Source organism: Eschrichtius robustus, chromosome 12, assembly GCF_028021215.1.
Source record: "Eschrichtius robustus isolate mEscRob2 chromosome 12, mEscRob2.pri, whole genome shotgun sequence".
Taxonomy (NCBI): Eukaryota; Metazoa; Chordata; class Mammalia; order Artiodactyla; family Eschrichtiidae; genus Eschrichtius; species Eschrichtius robustus.
In genome coordinates, this window is record NC_090835.1 from 9,284,711 (window position 1) to 9,306,142 (window position 21,432).

The 21,432-nt window shown below is 39.1% G+C and overlaps 1 protein-coding gene across 2 annotated transcripts in view; it reads right to left on the reverse strand.

Annotated features, from left to right (window-relative positions):
* GRM7 (glutamate metabotropic receptor 7) overlaps positions 1-21,432 on the reverse strand; it is a 796,163-nt gene that overhangs the window by 238,884 nt on the left and 535,847 nt on the right. The window lies entirely within an intron of this gene.

Genomic DNA, 21,432 nt, shown 5'->3' on the forward strand with positions numbered 1-21,432 from the left:
AGGTTTTGAGTGTTTCGTGGGAAGTTAGTCTTGGTATTTTACTTAGTTTTGCTATTATAAATATGGTTTTCTCTGCTAAGTATTTCCTCTGGTTTTTGGTTGCATACATAAAAGCTATTCTTTGTTTTGTTGTGGTTGTTTTATTATGTTTCAACTTTCTATCACAAAAATTTTAAATACAGAGGAAGGTTGAAAGAACTTTACAGTGACCTCACCAACTAGATTCTTACATTAACATTTTACTATACTTATGTTATAAGGCAATTCATTTTCTAATAATTTTATAACCTGCTACTTTACAAATTTCTCTTATTTTTTAGAGTACTTAAAAAGGCAATCTTGATGGCACTATGACCATTCTAAAATATATACTATGAAACGGGTTCAGACTAGTAATTCCGGAGAGCAGTTTCTAGCCTGCATTCATAAAGACATTCATCTCAGAAAGAATGCCTTGAAAAATAATTGCAGTATTTTAAATAATGAAATATTTCATTATGTTTGAAACATTATAGGTTTTACCCCTCTCTTGAAGAGTCATCAGGTATGTTAGCTTATTAAGGGCTCTGAGAAACACAGGTACATTTGTCTTTGGGGTTACCAGGACTTGAATAATGTAGCCTTACATCAAGAAAATCAGAACTGGTAAGTTAACAACAACAACAAAAAAGGCTAACTTTATTTCCCCTACTGTGGCAGATGCAACTGCGTGCCAAGGTCAGAGTCTCTGGTTGTTCAACTAGCACCCCTCCCCTCCCCCCCTAACTGAAATCTGCTTCTCGTCAGGTATCGGCGGCCACCAAAGGAGTGAGGGGTTCAGGACCTCTCCTGAGCCTCATAGAGTCTATCCTCATTTGTCTAAACCAATCCAGTTTCCTCCTTGGCAAGGGCTGATTTAGAAACAGGCACGGGTTACAATTCTAGATAATGAGATGTAAGAAGAGTTTATCGGGTTCCACATATAAAATGATACAAATGAACTTATTTACAAAACAGAAATAGATCCACAGACATAGATAACAAACCTATGGTTTCCAAAGGGGAAAGGTGGGGGAGGGATAAATTAGGAGTTTGGGATTAACAAATATACACTACTGTATATAAAATAGATAAACCACAAGGACCTACTGTATAGCACAGGGAACTACTCTCAGTATCTTGTAATAACCTATAATGGAAAAGAACCTAAAAAAGAATATATATGTGTGTGTGTGTGTGTGTGTGTGTGTGTGTGTAACTGAATCACTTTGCTGTACACCTGAAACTAACATAACATTGCAAATCAACTATATTTCAATAAAAATTTTCAGAAAAAGTTTATTGGGGAACTGCTGAGAAAATTTATTTGCTCTTAAAAAGAGATGAACTCAGCTGCATCAAAACAATCACACCCCCCAACACACACACACACACACACACACACACACACACACACACACACACACTGCATTTACTGTAGTCATTTTGCAGTCCTGAGGCAATTACCCAGCATACGAATAACAGCAGAATAAAAATGTGGCAAGGATGTGAAAATACAATCGAGCTGTGACTTAGCCAAGCCTAGAATTACCCTACTTTTTTTTTTTCCAGGTGACATACTCAATGGCTTAACCATTAAACTACAGCTTGATACTCAATGTTTTCCAGGTTTACTTGAACACTACACTTCTTATTCATACACCATTTTACAACATCTCAAGGGACTACCGTAAGTACACCTTCTTCCCCCCAAAAGTGCAAAGAAAAAAGGGTAGTTTTAAGAAATATTTTTAACAATGTAGATTGAAATAGAAAAAAAGAAAGCATTTTCAATCAATTCTTGGTTAACAGCTCATTCTTTCAGGCTTTCTGATGAACTGAGATGTTGTTATATTCTTTTCTTGAATGAAGTTCATCCTTTTCATCACATTTCCCAGGAAAGGGTTTGAGGTTTAGATAAAATAAGGAGAACCCTGAAGCATTAATTATTGTTTATTTCTCCAGCATGCAAAGAAGCTTTCCTTTTAAAGTCTCCCGATTTTCTGATGTAATGTTATTTTTACCCAAATAGTTCAGTATTTATCTTCAAAATGCACACTCCTTTAAGCTTATGTTGAATAAATTTTCAGCTGCACTACACAAGAATAATCTACAAACCCTCTCACGACCAAAATTTCTAGTGTTCATTCTGCTGGTGAAGTCTTCTCTCTTTGAAAGATCTGCTTATTTTGCCCATTTTAACATACTGCTTTCTCAGAATATATGACTTAGTTAATATGCGTGAGCAAACTATCAGGGAGAAAAAAAAGGCACAGAAAACGTAAGAAATTATGGATCTGAAATTATTAATATAAAGAATCCCACTGCAATACGAAAACCAAAAGAAAGAGGAGGTTGGGCATAGGCAGGAAACAAACCAAAGATATTTGCTAGTGCAAACTGAAAAACCTAACAAAACAGTCCTGTAGATTTGAACAACTGGCCCAATGTTTACCATATGTTTCTATGGGAGTGATAAATTATAATTTATATTTTGATTTCACATATTAATTGCAGTTATTTGCATTGGGAAGACCTCTTGGAAGTTATATATGCTCGTGCTGACTGTGCTTTTAAATGCTGCATTACACAAATATATTTTATTGAATGTAAAGCCACAAACTTAAAAATTTCTTGAGGCTAAAGTCCTGAGTAGTACTGTATATAATTAACTAAAATACTAATGCTTGGGTATACTGCAAATGATAAACACACTAATAAACACAGGAAAAGAATATGTCACAGGAGCTCTGAAAACGGAGTCAGGGCATATACAGGTGCTGACAGAACTGCTAGATTCTGGGTAAAAAGGATGCAAGGAAAGCAGGGTGGATATCCTGGAGCACTAGAAAATGTTGCAGGGTTCTAAAAACACTACAGTTACCAGGCAAGCCTTATTAAAATGCTACTGCAGTCCCTCCCATACTTTATTAAAAAAAAAAAAAAAAAAAAGGTCATGAAGAACCTAGTGGCAAGACAGGAATAAAGACACAGACCTACTAGAGAATGGACTTGAGGATATGGGGAGGGGGAAGGGTAAGCTGTGACAAAGTGAGAGAGTGGCATGGACATATATACACTACCAAACGTAAAATAGATAGCTAGTGGGAAGCAACCGCATAGCACAGGGAGATCAGCTCAGTGCTTTGTGACCACCTAGAGGGGTGGGATAGGGAGGGTGGGAGGGAGGGAGATGCAAGAGGGAAGAGATATGGGAACATATGTATATGTATAACTGATTCACTTTGTTATAAAGCAGAAACTAACACACCACTGTAAAGCAAGTATACTCCAATAAAGATGTTAAAAATAATAATAATAAATAAACAAATAACTTGGTTTACTGGATAACTTTTTTTCTTCTCATGGGTATACCTTTCTCTTTTAAGATGAATGTCAATGGTAACATAAGATTCTGTTTTATGCAAATTTGTTTGTTTGTTTGTTTTTTAACAATGACCCTATTCGTAGAATCTGGGGTTAACAACCCATAGCAAGAAATACCAATTGAAGGAAAGTCAGAAGTTCTGGATTGAGACAAACAGCCTTCACTGCTGCTGTGCCTCTATTTGGAGGTGAGGCTGAATGAGCCTAGCAGCTCGTGAAGAGAACGATGGGCGTCCCTGTCACAGTACCAGTACCACAGGCAGCCTGCGCTTATTGTGTTCTTCCTGGGCACCAGGCTCTCCGCTAAGCACTTTCCATGGTTTCATGTTAAACCCTCATAACGCTTTCTTGGGTACCATTCCCCATCCCTGTTACTTCACTATACCTTATAGACCATCCGCTAAATGGTTCCGTCCACATCTGCACATGGAAAAGCGATGAACCTGGAGTTTTCCCCTTTGTTTCTTTCCATTTCCAACTTTAGTTTAGAGCCACAAATAATCTCAAAGTTCAGGCTAGCCATGATTTTTACATCCTCTTACCCCCACTGAAGGTTTCGCTTGCATTTCCTGCAAGGAGGAAACGGATGGTTTTGACAACCACCACCATGGTCTTCCCTGACCTCTCCTTGGGTGGAAAAGTTAATGCCCAGAGAAACTGCCAAAGGGCTGGCAGAGGAAGAACAACAACAGCAGCAAAACAACTGACCCTCCACCTTCGATGACAAAAATGTGACTGTAATTGAACCACTAACATCCTCATGTTCTGCAGTGAACACAGCGAGTACTATGTTACAGACTCAAAAACAACTCTAGCAAAGGTATTAAAGAGTGTCTAGCCACAGACCTTCATTTCTAACCTTTTTCCATGCAGGAGGCTTCCCAGAAGACTATTTAATCATCACAGCTGAGTTTTCTTCTACTCTTCCATTTTCGATTTCCAGATAGGTGCAGGTAAAGATAATGCAGTGAGTCAAGGTGCGTGGGACAGGAGTAGGCTTTGCACAATGCACACAGGGCACCACATTGGAAGCAAGGAATGTTTTAGCCCCAAGTTTCACACCTCCCCCAATGTGTGAAAGGTGTTCTGAGAGACTGAGCCAAGGGCTTTCTTTATGTCCAAGAGCAGTCTGCTGTAGGTAACGCCAGCCCATTGAGCAAAGGTAAGAACAGGGCTTCTGAAACTCACACAAGAAGCCTTGCTGTACCAAACAAGAACAAGACGGGGTTTCTTAAAGAAGTGCATAGATACAGTTTCCATTTCTCACCTAGATTTCTCCTCTTCTGATTTCTTAAGCTAAATTTCTGTTTATATAGTTTTGGTTGCTTCTTCAATGCAAACGGTAAAATCACTCGTGAAGCAATCTCTCCGGACATGACTTCAAGATTAAGAAAAAACATACTGCTATAGATGCCTGGTCTTGTAACCCATCCCTCAGCAGGAGCCCCTTCATTAATGAGGTTCTACCCCTCTGAAATTCTGTTTATGGCATTCCAGGAATTGTACTTAGGTTGAACTTTCAGGATAGGGGGGTGGAAAGAGGGAGGGGGAGAAAAGGGGGGGAAGAAAGAAAAGAAGGAAGGAAGGGAGGGAGGGAGGAAGGAAGGAAGGAAGCAAGGAAGGGAGGGAGGGAGGAAGGAGATAAGAACAGAAAGAAAGGAGAAAAGAAAAGAGAAAGAAAGATCAACCTGAACCTGACCAAGCTTTTGGATATATTAACTAATTTACATATAGCTGATTCATTTTGCTGTACAATAGAAACGAACACAACATTGTAAAGCAACTACAATAAAAATTAATTAAAAAACCTAATTTATACGAAGTAGAGAAAATAAAGAAACATGTAAATCAACACTGCAGAGATGCAGAAAACAAAATCCAAATGTAAAAAATTCTACAGAAATAGTAATGAACTATTTTCTTCAACATATAAATAGCAAAAGTTAAAAAAAAGTGGAGAGAAACATTTAAAAATTTTTAAAAAGACTTACGAGATATATCAAACAGATGTGGTATATGGACTTGGTTTAGATCCACCTGTAAACAAATCAATGATATAAAGACATTTATGACAGAAGGGAGAGACTACGGGATGATGATGGGGAACTACTGCTTTGCTGGTTTGTGTGTGTGTGTGTGTGTGTGTGTTTCTTATATATTTTTAAGAGTATTTATTTCTTAGAGAACATACTTAGGTATTAAAAAAATTAAATGTCTGGGTGTACTTTGAAACGGCCAGAGGTGAGAGAGAAACATTCGGGTTACATGTGAACATAAATTGGCTATATATTGACTATCGTTGAGGTTGTGTGATGGATACGTGGTGATTTATTCCACTATTCTCTCTGCTTTTTGTGTCTGTTTGAAAGATCACATGATGTCTGTAAAAATAAAAAGAAGAGAAGGAGGAGGAAGGGGGGTGGAGGGTTAGGAAGAGAAGGAAGAGAAATAAGAAGGGGATGGATAAGGAGATGGGAAGAGGAGAAGGAGGGAGAAAAAGAGGAAAAAGAACAAAAAGAAGAGTATTGGGTTGAAGAATAGGGGAAATAGGCAGGGAGGAAACAGAGGATTTGAACTCAGCTGCCTGTAAGGGACACTGAGTACGTGCCAGACACCCAACTAGAACCAAGGGACACAGATATGAACAGAAAACCCTCTCATGCATGCTCTCACTGTTCACAGCTCCACTCAGATGCTTCTGCTTAAATGCAGTTCCCACCTCTCATCTCAGGGCTGAGAGTATGACTCTGCTCCTCAGGTATTTAGGAAGGGGCACACGTAGTACAGATGCAATGGCATATGGGCGGGGTCATCTGACTCCCGGGGTCCAAAGTCACTTCCTGGAAGCAAAGTAAGCATGTTGTGGGGATGGAATGATTTCATCTCACTGCCATGATGCCCCTTTGCCTTGTGAGATGCAGAGAAAAGGCATAAGGGAATTGATCCCACTACAGGGTTTGAAAGGACTTAGCAGAATCATCAGTCCAATGACAGTATAAATAAAAAGAAAAAGCCATGGTTTAACTCCATTTGAGTTCTGTATCCAGGGCTGGTGACTATAAATAAAAAAGGAAAACTACGCATATATGTATGTTGAACTCCCTAGAGGCAATTCTGGGTCCTAAACACTGCTATAGACCCAGAACCCAAGAATGAGTGAATATCCTGGAAAGAAAAGTGAAATAATGAGCAAGTAGCTCTTGTAAAAAGGTAGAAAAGAAAGATTCTAATCCTTCACCTGGGACAGCTGACGGCTGAGATGCAGCATTTAATTCTGGTGGCCAAATGACCCCAGACAAACGTGGAGAGAAAACAGTAGCACCCCGAATGCTGACATTTGGGATTCTTTTTCTTAAACAGGGTTCTTAGGTGCCTAAAGACTCTACTTATCACTGTTTTCACTGGTTTCAGTTAAGTTATTCAAGTGACGATGATAAAAATATTCTGTTAGCTCTTTTTTCAAGGCAGGATTCGTTTTACACTAAATTTTATACATGTGTACACATACCTTACAACATATACTTTTGACCATTTAGTCACGATCATCAGAAGTGAAATAGTTTTCTTCCTACTGAACCCTAACAATATTCATAACAGAAATAAAGTCGATACAATCCTCATCTCAGAGGTTCTGAAGGCTCTGAGCTTCTTAGGAATGTCACATTCCACCCGTATTTAAAAAAAAAATAGAACAGCTAACCCGACAAGGAAAAAATCTTAACCAGGTGCTAACCAGAAACCTAACACTGACAATTCAATAGTCAGAACACACTGGGTGATTTGGCTGAGGAGCTACTAGCCATATCCATGCTACCCGTGGAAGGAAATTAATTAAGTAGTATTGGATGAAACCCTTTTGTAGACCGGTAAACAGGAGGTTCTTGATACAAACTCTAGAAATCCAGACTTAGTTTAAAACACGTGTAAGCCAGTACGATTTAATGGGAGAAAGCCCTTCAAAATCTCAGTATTTTGAAACCAGTGTGATGGTACTTCCATCTCTCCCATAATCAGGCCAACCACTTCAAGAGCTACGAGCATGGAGACTCATATCAGACAAACCTGGGTTGAAATTTTGCCTCTGCATTCATTGTATCTGTGACTAAATGGGAGTTATATAACTCTTTACCAAACCACTTGAACACGTTCAAGTTGCCTGGTATTCATAGAGTGCTGTAATGAAAACAGCAACAATAGCTAACAATCATTCAGTATTTTCTATTCTCCAAAAACTATTCTAAGCACTCTACATACATCATCTCATTTATTTCTCATAATCACTCTACGATGAAGATACGGTTATTGTTATTGCCATTTACCGGTAAGGAAACTGAAAGTTATTTAAATAAACTTACCCCCAAAGTTACACAGATAGCAAGTGGCTAGTCAAGAGTTGAATCCAGTTGTCTGACTCTCAATTCAAAGTGTGAATATTTTTTATGGTGATATATTCTGCATTTAGTAAAATGCTGCATCATAAATGAACTGTTCAATCAGTATTGACAAACACAAAGCAATACATAGAACGTTTTTATCACTCTGGAAAGTTATCTTGTGCCCTTTCACAATTAACCCTTCTCCCTCCACTATAAAGCAACCATTGATCTGTAATCTAACGTAAGTTAATTTTGCCTATTCTAGAAATTCATATAAATAGGACCATACAATATGTACTTTTCTCTGTCTGCTTTCTCTCACTCAGAAAAATATTTTTGAGATTTATTCAGTTTGTGGCATGTATCAAAATCTCATTCTTTTTTATTTCTAAGTATCATTCCACTGAATGGATATATTAGAGTTTAATTATCCATTTTCCTTTTGATGGACATCTGGGCTATGTCTAGTTTGGGGCTTCTCAAGACCTATGGAGGGTCTGTGATTTTACCCGATGTGTAAGAGTTTAGCCTGTCATGGTTCTGTGGACACTGGCTGAAGACGTGAGATCCCTGGTTCAGAGCCAGGTACAGCAGGCAGCACAAACATAATGTTTTCTCAGAGTCCCCTCCTTACCACACCCCTTCCTCAAGTCCAAGGTGGTGACAGAGAGCAGCCCAGGTAGATGGTGCACACACAAGTTCTAAGTACATTAGAACTTTCAAACTCTGAGCTTAGGGAGACTGAATCTTTTATAAAGGACTTCAAGCAAAGCTACCTGACCTTGGTCCCAGAGGGAGATATTACCTTTATTATGCTGGCTAGTAAACAAACCATCCCTGTGCTTCTTGACGATATGCTATCTGTATCTTCCAAGGCCATTTACTATATAATAATACCTTGAAAAGCTAATCAGTGCACCTGCTCTCAATATAGCAAAGGACACCAATAGAGGACTGTCCCCCAATAGGGCAATTATGAATAAAGCTGCTGTGAACACTTCTTCACAAGGCTTTTATGGATATGTGTTTTTATTTCTCCTGACTAAATACTTAGGAATAAGAGTTGCTGTATTATAGGCTCATGCATGTTTAACTTTTAAAAAAGCTGCCATGTTCCAAAGCAGTTGCACCATTTTATTCTAATATCAATGTATAAAAACGCAGGTTTCTCCATATATTCTCCGATATCTGATGTTATCAATTTTTCCATTTTATCCATGTGTATTAGAACCTCACTGTGGTTTAATTTGCATTTCTCTGATGAATAATGATGATTTTCATTTTTTTCATGTGCCTATTGACGATTTGTATTAGACCTAGTAGTTACCCTTTGCAAGCATCTTAGAAGTTCAGCATCCCAGGCTATGCAAATTCTCTACCAGAGTAGTACAAAAGTCCACGAGGCCACAGGGTTAATGCCTGAATGATGGTCAAATTATATTATTTATTTTAAGAAGGGGGTGTAGTCAAGATGGTGAAGTAGGAAGACCCTGAGCTCACTTCCTCCCATTAGCACATTAAAATTATAACTATTTACAGAGCAACTATCAATAAGAACAATCTGAGGGCTACAAGAAAAGATTTTCCACAACTAAAGATACAAAGAAGGAATCAAGGGACTCCCCTGGTGGCGCAGTGGTTAAGAATCCACCTGCCAATGCAGGGGACACAGGTTCGAGCCCTGGTCCGGGAAGATCCCACATGCCGCGGAGCAACTAAGCCCATGTGCCACAACTACTGAGCCTGCGCTCTAGAGCCCGCGAGCCAAAACTACTGAGCTTGCGCACCACAACTACTGAAGCCCGCGTGCCTAGAGCCCGTGCTCCACAACAAGAGAAGCCACCGCAATGAGAAGCTCGCACACCTCAACGAAGAGTAGCCCCTGCTCGCCGCAGCTAGAGAAAGCCTGCGTGCAGCAATGAAGACCCAACACAGACAAAAAAATTAATTAATTAATTAATTAAATTTTTTAAAAAAGAAGGAATCACAATGAGACAGGTAATAGGGGTGGAGACATGGTATAGTCAAGACCCACACCCATTGGTAGGTGGCCAACGAATGGGAGGACAACCATAATTGCAGAAATTTTCCACAAGAAGTAATGGGTCTGAGACCCACATTGAGCCCCCCAGCCCAGGGGTCCTGCACCAGGAGGACAAGCCCCCAGAACATATGGCTTTGAAGGCCAATGGGGCTTGTGTATGGGAGGGCCAGAGGACTATAGGAAACAGAGACTCTGCTCTTAAGGGGTGTGCACAAAATCTCACACACTCCAGGACTTGGCACAGAGGCAGTAATCTGAAGGAAGCCTGGGTCAGAACCACTTACTAATTCTGGAGAGCCTCCTGGAGAGGCAGGAGGTAAACTGGACTCCCACAGGGAAACAGATGCTAGCAGGAGCCATTTTGGGGAGATCATTCTCCCATGAGGACACTGATGCTGCAAGTGCCATTTTGGAGTCCTACCATCTAGGCTATTCGTGCTGGAGGCTTACCTGCCCACCCGCTGGTAGGTACCAGTCCCAGGATTCACCAAGCCAAGCAGCCAGCAGTGTGGGGACTTGGCCCCACCAACCAGTGGGCCAACACCAGTCCCAGGAGCCTGGACCTCACTGCTAGCCACCCTGGGACCCAGGCCACCAATGGCCTGCACCAGCCCTGGGACTCCCCAGGCCACAGAGTCATTTGCACTGGGATGCAGTCTCATCCACCAGCAGGTCAGCAGCCTCCACACGAAGCAGTTCCTGGCAGCCAACCAGGTCAGGGCCAGCCCTGCCTACCAGCATGCCAATGGTAGTCAGCCCTGACACAACAAAAGGGCCCACCTAGCCTACATGGGGGGCACCCCTAGAGCTCTGGTGACTATAGGGGAATGTGCTACTGGGCCCCATAGAACGTCTCCTACATGAGGCAACCTAGCCTTACACCTACAGGATATAGAAAAGACAACAAACAAAACCTAAAGTTAGTAGAAGGAAAGAAATAATAAAGGTTAGAGCAGAAAGAAAGGGAATACATATTTTAAAAACCACTGAGACTAAGAGCTGGATTTTTTAAAAGATCAAATTGATAAACCTTTGACCATACTCATTAGGAAAAAGAGAGGCAGGGCCCAAATAAATAAAATCAGAAACGAAAGAGAAGTTAAAACTGACACCACAGAAATACAAAGATCATAAGCAATTGCTAAGAACAATTATATGCCAATAAAAGCAACAACCTAGAAGAAACGGATAAATTCCTAGAAATATACAATCTCCCATGGCTGAATCAGGAAGAAATAGAAAACATGAAGAGACCAATTACCAGTAACGAAAATGAATCAATAATTTTTAAAAAACCTCCCAAAAAACAAAAGTCCAGGACTGGACTTCACAGTTGAGTTCTACCAAACATTTAAAGAAGATTTAACATCTAATCTTCTCAAACTTTTCCAAAACATTGAAGAAGAAATGCTTCTGAACTCATTCTATGAGGCAAGTATCACCCTGATACCAAAATCAGACAAAGACATCACACAGAAAAAAGAAATTTACAGGCCAATATCACTGATGAACAGAGATGCAAAACTCCTTAACAAAATGTTAGCAAACCAAATTCAACAGTGCAGTACAAGGATCATACACCATGTGCAAGTGGGATTTATCCCAGTGATGCACAGATGGTTCAACATCCACAAGTCAATCAATGTCATACACCACATTAAGAAATTGAAGAATAAAAATCATCTGATCATCTCAATAGATGCGGAAAAAGCTTTTGACAAAATTCATCATCTATTTATGATAAAAAATTTTTCAACAAAGTGGGTATAGAGGGAACATACCTCAACATAATAAAGGCCATTTATGATAAACCCACAGCTAACATCATGCTCAACGGTGAAAAGCTGAAAGCATTTCCTATAAGATCAGCAAAAAGACAAGGATGCTCACTCTCACCTCTTTTGTTAACACAGAATTAGAAATCCTAACCACAGCAATCAGATTAAAAATAATAATAGGGCTTCCCTGGTGGCGCAGTGGTTAAGAGTCTGCCTGCCAATGCAGGGGACACGGGTTCGAGCCCTGGTCTGGGAAGATCCCACATGTTGCGGAGTGACTAAGCCCTTGAGCCACAACCACTGAGCCTGCGCGTCTGGAGCCTGTGCTCCGCAACAAGAGAGGCCGCGACAGTGAGAGGCCCGCGCACCACGATGAAGAGTGGCCCCTGCTCGCCGCAACTAGAGAAAGCCCTCGCACAGAAACGAAGACCCAACACAGCCAAAATAAATAAATATAAATAAATAAATTTAAAAAAATAATAATAATAGTAATAATAATAGAAAGAAGTAAACGGAATTCAAATAAGTAAAACTGTCACACTTTGCAGATGACATGATACATAGAAAATCCTAAAGATGCCACCAAAAACTATTAGAACTAATTAATAAATTCAGTAAAATTGCAGGATACAAAATTAGTATAAAGAAATGTGTTATGCTTCTATACACTAACAATGAGCTATGATAAAGAAAAATTCAGAAAACAATCCCATTTACAATTGCATCAAATAGAATAAAACACCTAGGAATAAATCTAACCAGGGAGGCAAATGACCTGTACTAGGAAATCTATGACACTGATGAAAGAAATTGAAGATGACACAAACAAATGGAAAGATATACCATGCTAATGGAATGGAAAAATTAATATTGTGAAAGTGATCATACTATCCAAGGTAATCTACATAATCAGTGCAATTTCCATCAAAATGGCAATAGCATTTTTCATAGAACCAGAAGAAATAATTCTAAAATTTGTATCAAAACACAAAAGACCCCAAAGAGCCAAAGCTATCTTGAAAAAGAGAAACACAGCTGGAGGTATCATACGCTTTGATTTCAAACTATACTGCAAAGCTACAGTAATTAAAACAGTATGGTACTGGCACAAAAACATACACATAGATCAATGGAACCAAAGAGAGAGCCCACAAGTAAACCCATGCTTATACAGACAATTAATCTACAACAAAGAAGGCAAGAATATACAATGCAAGAAAAATAAACTTCTCTATAAATGATGTTGAGAAAACTGGACAGCTACATGCAAAAGAATGCAACTGGACTACTCTCTTACACCATATACAAAACTAAACTCAAAATAGGTTAAACTCTTGAATGTAAGATCTGAAACCAGAAAACTTGTAGAATAAAACGTTGGCAATATGCTAACTCTTCCACATTGGTTTTAGCAACGTTTTTTGGATATACCTCTTCAGGCAAATGAAACAAAAACAAAAATAAAGAAATGAGGCTACATCAAACTCTAAACCGGTTTTGCACAGTGAAGGAAACTATTTTAAAAAAAGGCCGTCTACTGAATGGAAGAAGATATTTGCAAATAATATATCTGATAAGGGGTTAATATTCAAAATAAAGAACTCATACAACTCAACATCAAAAACAGACAAACAAACAACCTGATTAAAAAATGGGCAGAGGAACTGAATAGACATTTTTCCATAAAGACATACAGATGGCCAACAGACTCATGAAAAGATGCTCAACCTCACTAATCATAAGAGAAATGCAAATCACAAGCACAATGAGATATCACCTTACACCTATCAGAATGGTTATCAAAAGACAACAAATGATAAGTATTGACAAGGATGTACAGAAAAGGGAATCCTAGTATAGGATTGTTGGTGGGAATGTAAATTGGCACAGCTACACTGCAGTCTTTTTTTTTTTTTTTTTTTTTTTTTTTACAATAGACAAGATACGGAAGCAACCTAAGTGTCCATCAACAGATAAATGAATAAAGAAATGTGATACATACACATACACACACAAAGACAATACACCCAATGGAATATTACTTAGCCATAAACATGAGCGAAATCTTGTAGATGGACCTACAAGGAATTATACTAAGTGAAGTAAATCAGATAGAGCAAGATGAATACCATATGATATCACTTATATGTGGAATCTAAAAAACAACTGAACAAACAACTAAACAGAAACAGACTCAGATACAGATCCCAAATGCGTGGTTGCCAGAGGTGAGAGGGCTGGGGGGACGGCTGAGATAGGTGAGGGAGGTTAAGAGGTACAAACTTCCAATTACAAATTAATGGGCATTAGGGGTGAAATCTACAACCTGAGGAATATAGTCAAGAACACTGCAACAACTTTATATGGTGACAGATAGTAACTAGACTTCTCATGGTGATCATTTTGCAACGTACACAAATATCAACTCATTATGCACCTGGAACTAACGTAGTGCTGTAGGTCAACTATAATTCAATTTCTACATATATGTATGTGATTTATTTTTGAATTATCATATAAACTGCAGCCATTAAATGATACTTTGCAAGACCACAGCAACCCAAGTTCTAAATGTAGTTGACCCTTTGCCACTTCATACATCTTGTAAGGAGTCACTTAGAACATAAGGTCTCTTTGGTGGTTTCTAAATGAGCTAAAGGAAGCAGCTTATACGTTGTTTAAATCGTATTCTCCTAAGGTCATAAACTTTTTATAGGAAAAATGTTATGCATAGCTTTTTTGTTTTTGTTTCTGTTTTTGTTTTCAATGTGATGTTAATCCTTTCATGCCAGGAGGGGCCACTTCCATGAGTCACTGCTTTCAAGAGTAAAGCAAAATGCTTTGGTTCGAATCCCAATGCTGCTAGACACTAGCCAAGTGACTTTGAGAAAGCCACTCATCAGACCTCTATGAACTTTGCTTTTATCTTTCCATTCAGGCGACTACAAATATTATCAGCTCTGCCAACTCTGCTGAGTTGTAGGGATGATCAAATGACACAGGGGACATTAAACAATTCAAAGACTCTAAAGTGCATCTCATAAAAAAGATAAATCAGTAACCAAACATATGGAAAAAATATTTCACCTTGCAAGTTTTCTAAGAGGTGCAAATCAAAAGACAGGTAACATTTTAGTAGTTTTGCCAGTGGCTGAATAAACTAGTGCAGTCCTTTCAGAAAATAGTTTGACAATACATTTCAATTCTCCAGAAAAAAAATTTCTACTCTGAATCTGTAATGATAAAAATAGGTAACGTGTACTTTACTACTGCTTGTCTAATGCTCCCTATATGTCAGGCTTTGTACTAAGCACTTTACTTGGACAGGTGGCCTTGAGCAATGTGGGGACTAGGGATGCCAACCCTTCACACAGTTGAAAACCCGCATGTAATTTATAGTCGGCCCTCTGCATCCGTGGTTCCTTGTCATCCTGGATTCAACCAACTACGCATCATGTAGTACCCTAGTATTTACTACTGAAAAAAATCTCCGTATAAGTGGATCCACGTAGTTCAAACACATGTTGTGCGAGGGTCAACTGTATAAGCTTACTTAGTGCTTCTCCTCAAAACACAAAACTGTCTTTGGTTATGAGTATCATCTACGTTTTACAAATTAGGAAAGAGGGCACAGAGATGCAAGCTCATTTGTGCTAGGCTTCATAGCTAGTATGGGGCAGGAAGCACAATTAAATTTAAGGTGATTTGGTTTCAAAGTCCTCACTCTTTACTCCTCCATTTAATGACTTCTGGAAGTTCATCCTCAGAAAGTAATCCAAAATAAGGAAAGAGCAAGAGGTCTTAAGATATTTCTGCATGTGTTTTGTATATACTTGCCAATTTTGGAAGTGATATAAGTAAAGATTCAGCAAGTGATAGCAAGTAAAATCTTTCGACTATTACATAATACTTAAAATAATCAAGAAAACTAACAAGTACAGTACTTATGATCCACAAAATTTAGAAAAAAATTAAAAGATATCTCAATTTCTTATTATCACCATGTTAGGGTTATAAGATTGACAGAATTTTTGGTTCTGCCCATGGTAGCATTCTAAGGGTCCTGAAGAACTATAAAAGTGGTATGCAAAGGTCTCTTTCTTATGAATGGCAAGACCAGGGTCAGGAATCCCAGTGACATCATCCCAAATGCTTTCTTTCCATGAGTGCTAATGAATAGGACAGAGCCAAGGAGATAAAATTCACTATTTTAATAAAAGTTTACACACTCTGGTGTCAAAATCAGAAGAAAGTTAGATATAGGTGAACAATCAGATACTCTGTCCCCAGAGAAGGGAAGTAAGGTCTTAGAGGAACACATGCCCGGAGTTTAATACATTGCAAACTTTCTCCATCAGAGGAGTGAAACCCCTTTCAAGAACAATGGCTTTTCCTTTGGCCATGTCCTTCCCCTACTTATGGGTAGAAAAGCAACTCAGTGATTTAAAGGTAGACAGATATACACTCCCTCCGTCGGCCAAATCAATAGAAGAAAAACCTATAGGCCAGAGCTCCTTCCAGACACCCAAGCTTAGAGCAGACATCCAAAAAAAAAAAAAAAAAAAAAAACCAGAAGCCTGTGGTCACACATGTCACTTTTCTTTTCTTAGGTGCCACAGTGGTGCTAGTGCTGGATCTTGAATGTTGTGGCATTACACCATATTTGCTATGAGGTGTCTCTACCCAGGAGGGCAGCTTAGAATGGAAGAAACAAATAATGACAAAAGGCTTCTGAGGTGGCCAGATCAGGGTATGGATTCTTTCTGACTGAGTGACCATGAGCGCGAGGCGGAATTGAGCTCCCTAAGCCTTGGCTGCCACTTCCTGCTTGGGCAACGTGCTGTACCCTCCCCTGCTTCCATTTTCTCATTTATAAAACAGTGAAACCCACCCCCCCCCAGCTATTTCAGAGGGTGTTGTAAGGATTAAAAGAGTTAATATGTGTTTCATTTTCCTCAACTAAAAACTGAGGATAAGGAAAAGACAGTCTCTTCAGCAAGCGGTGCTGGAAAAGCTGGACAGCCACACGTAAATCAATGAAGTTAGAACATATCCTCACCATACACAAAAATAAACTCAAAATAGCTTAAGGACTTAAATATAGACATGGAACCATAAAACTCCTAGAAGAGAACATAGGCAAAACAGTCTCTGACAGAAATCGTACCACTGTTTTCTTAGGTCAGTCTCCCAAAGCAATAGAAATAAAAGCACAAATAAACAAATGGGACCTAATCAAACTTACAAGCTTCTGTACAGCAAAGGAAACCATCAACAAAATGAAAAGACAACCTGCATACTGGGAGAAAATATTTGCAAATGATGTGTCCGACAAGGGCTTAATTTCCAAAATATACAAACAGCTGATACAACTCAATAACAAAAAAACAAGCCAATCGAAAAATGGGCAGAAGACTTAAATAGACATTTCCTCAAAGAAGACATACAGATGGCCAACAGGCACATGAAAAGATGCTCATCCTCGTTAATTATTAGAGAAATGCAAATCAAAACTACAATGAGGTACCACCTCACACCAGTCAGAATGGCCATTAAAAAAGTCTACAAACAATAAATGCTGGAGAGGGTGTGGAGAAAAGGGAACTCTCTTGCACTGTTGGTGGGAATGTAAATTGATACAGCCACTATGGAGAACAGTACGGAGGTTCCTCAGAAAACTAAAAATAGAGTTGCCATACGATCCAGCAATCCCACTCCTGGGCCTATACCCAGACAAAACTCTATTCGAAAAGATACAAGCACCCTTATGTTCATAGCAACACTATTTACAATAGCCAAGACATGCAAACAACCTAAATGTTCATCGACAGATGAACGGATAAAGAAGATGCGGTGTGTGTGTATGTGTACATGTATTTGCTGTATAGCAGAAATGAACACAATGCTGTAAAATCAACTATACTTCAATAAAATTTTAACAAATAACATAAAATCGATAACCAACAAGGACCTACTGTATAGCACAAGGAACTGTACTCAATATTTTGTAATAACCTATAAGGGAAAAGAATGTATGTACTGAGGATCATTATCATTTATGTCAAGTGCTTAATCTGGTAGCTAGCACATGGCAAGCATTCAATAAATGTTAATTATTATAATTACTTTTCAAAAGACTCTCAGAATGAAAACCTTAAGTGTAAAACTTGCAAAAAGCTAAAGTTTTTGTTCATTTAGATTTGTATTTGTCTACTTTTTTGCAGGATGAGAGACAGTCATTTAAGCAAGTACCTAATAAGCACTGACTATTTTATAATTTTTATTACTAAGGTTTTGGCCTTGGATCTAATTTCTTCCTCATAGCATGTAAAATGCAGCAATTCTTCAGTTATGAGAATAACAATAATCAATAGAGGGACGGATATGGTCAAAGCTGGGAGGCTGATGCATTCCTCAGTCTTTTGTTCTTGTGATTTTTTTTAAAAGGCAGGAATGGCTTATATATTACAGTTTATTGGATTTGGGGGGTTTCACATTTTTACTTAAAATGGAGAACTTGTCAACTCAAATAAATGCAGATCCTGCTATTTTCTTTCAGGGTCTTGTAAAAGCCAACATAATGGACTTATAAAACATTTAACACGTGCAGTGCAATAAATCCTACAAAACCCCTGATTCAATCCATTTGCCCAGGCTGATTGTCCAAATGAGAGATTCTGCTTCAGTGCTCGTAAAGGGCAGCAAGCTGGGTTCCCCAGGAAAACATAGGCACATACTACCTGCCCCTCCTCTACCAACTTGATCAACTGCATTGATATATTTTGTGCAGGTTTTTGTTTTATGCGTGGCAAGTAAAATTAATGCCTCAACAACTACTTCTGAAACTTCTACTCTATGCCTGACCCAAGCTGGGACTGGGGATACAAAAAAAGGCATAAACAAAAAAGTGAATGCCTGGTTTCACTGAGCTTGCAGCTGAGCACAGATGGAACATCATGTACAAAGGCCCTGTGATAGCGAGAATCCAGGTGTCTTTACAAAACTAAAGGAAAGTCAGAGCTGCAGCAGTATGAGATGGGGCCCTGCCACAGGGGGCCCTAGAGACCATGCTGAGAGCTTTGCCTTCTTCTTATGAACAATGTATGGACACACTGACATGCCTTAAATATTGGGGGTAGCAGGATTAGTCTTGCATAAATTGCTAAAAACAGCACCAATTTAGGTTTTGAGCCCTTCTTCAAATTCAAAAGCACTTCTGCAATCTCAAAACTTGTTCAAGGAAAGAGAAAATCTGTTGACATAGAGTCCATGCCGGAGGCATGATTTATGTAGGCATGTTACCAGCCAGGTTGTCAGATATTTGAAGTCCAATAACTATTTGTCCTAATGATTTCTGTACACTTGTATCCACAGAAGAACTGCTTCGGATTAGCTCTTGGCATAGTTTTCTTTTGATTTGTTGGTGGTTTCTTCAAAACTTAATTCTAAAATGTAGCCATTTGTTACAAACTTGCCGGAAACTTGCTCGTGACAGTTGCATTTTTCTCAAATGTGAAAAGCAATAGCATCTTGTAATTCAACATTTCCCTTCCATGGTAAATTGCCCAATTCTGCCAGAGCAGCAGACCACTTTGGTAGCTCAGTTTGTACTGCTACTCTGATATTGGTATGCTTTCCCTTAAAGGTATTATTTTGTACTTCATCCGGTTTCGCACGATTTCAATCTCCACCATCTGTTTTGATAAGGCTGCAGGACTGTTTGCCCCACCCTAAAAGGACAGGAAGTCCCATGGGAATGAGATACATTCCAAGAGAATTTTACAGTCCTGGCTGCAATTCCCTGTTGTCAAATTAGGCTGCCTAGGAGACAGGGAATGTGATTTTGTGTCTTTTTTCTCGGTACAAGCTACTAACTTTTCATCAATATAACAAAGTTTGAAAAATACTGCCCTATTTTGAGCTCAGGAGAGGAGAGAAGAAACGAGGTCAACTCGCTTCTCCACTGCAGCTGTTCCTAAGTGAGGACCTGAGGGATCAATCCAGGATCATAATCAAAGATGTTCTACAAAAGAGCCCTTATGGGGCTGGGTGTCAGCAAGTAAGGAAACTGCTGTATGAACAAAAACATAAAGTGAACCCCAAATGAGAATGTGCCTATTCATGTTCCAAGAGTCTAGGAAGGGAACTAGGCATCAGAGGAGAAAGAGCACAGGGAGAAATCAGCCACATTTACCACGTGGTTGACCCCTCTGAGCCACATCTCCCTCATCTGTATAATGGGTATAATAACCTCTTGCAGAAAGTCAGGGCTGTGGTGATGATTTCTATCTTTTCCTGGAACAATTTTTTTTTTTTTTCCTGGAACAATTTTTGACTGTTGTTTTCTAGTTTAGCCTCCTATTTGCTTCTTTCACAGCACTAATCATAACTTGCAATTATTTCATTCATCTACTTTTGGTTTTCCGCCTTCCTCCTGGGCTGGAATAGAAGCTCCCCGAAAGCAGAGCCCGTATCTTCCTCCCAGCTCAGTTGCTGGCCCTGTGCAGGTGCTCGACACACATTTGTGAAATGAACAAACGAGGAGGGACAGAATGCATGAGAAAACAAATGCGTGCCATTAGTTATTGGGATTATTTTTCTCATTAGCAAATACGCTCTCAGATACGTCATGGAATTGCTCCAAAGTTTGGTTTTGTTTTAATCTGTAAAAGGAGGAGGATATGTGTCATGTTTATTCACCAGGCTCATAGGGGCATCACACTGGATGATATAAACACATAAAAGGATACTGATTTGTGTACAGCACTTTATAAGGCCAAGGATGTTTAAGGCAAAGGAAGAACACAGCTGAGTATGAAAATAAAAAAGGATAGGCAATTTGAGTCATGGGGGAGATGCTTTTTTTTAAACAAAGCCAAAGGTAACTTCAGTCACCACAAACATCCATCACAACGATGGCTTGTAAACCCACTGCACACAAACTATTACCACCGGGCACTGTTCTACTGAATCCTTGCGAGCCATCCCATGTAGTAGGGACTATTGCTATCCCCGTTTTACAGATGAGCAAATAAGGGGCTAGGAATGTTTCAGTGACTTGCCCATGGTGACAGAGTAAGGGAAAGAGCTGGGGTTCACACCTGGGCAATTGGACTCTTCAAGTCTTAACCATTTTTCAAGAGCTAATTAGTGTGACTTCATCAGGCAGCTTGAATATTGTGCTTCTACATAATAGAGCTATGTGCACCCAGGAAGGCAAACACATACTATTTGAGGATGAGGAAATGGGAAGTCTTCCCATGTGGTCACCACATACCTGATCTAGTGTGACTGGAAAAACTAAGACAAAGTGAGAAGTATCTCTCGCAAGTTTTATCTGGGTTTATATATCTGGTAGATATTTATCTTGTGAGCATATTTTTATTCTCTAGAAAAATAAATATGATGCTGCATACACTGTAAAAGCCTAAAATGGTTTTGGTATCCATATTTCTCTTTGGAAGAAGTAAAAGGGGAAAAAAAAACCCAAACACCTGTATTACTAGAAATGCTTCCTAAGGAAAGCTATATTCCAATCTAACTTGCTTGAGGATACTTGATTAAGTCATGCAACAGCCCTTTCTTATACCTACTAAAATGCCTGTAAGCAGCCAATTTATAATATGTATATTGCTTAGAAGAGGCACTTTGCTTACAAGGACTGTTGCTGAGAAGAGGCTGAAGCATTAATTCCCCTCATTCGGGAATTCCTTCTCATTAAGTGCGTAGCCTGACAGACTTTACGAAATAAGGCAAGGCCATAACTCCAATTTTTAAAGCCATTGCCTATTGGAGCTAATGAGAAGGAGATGACACACAGCTCAAATAA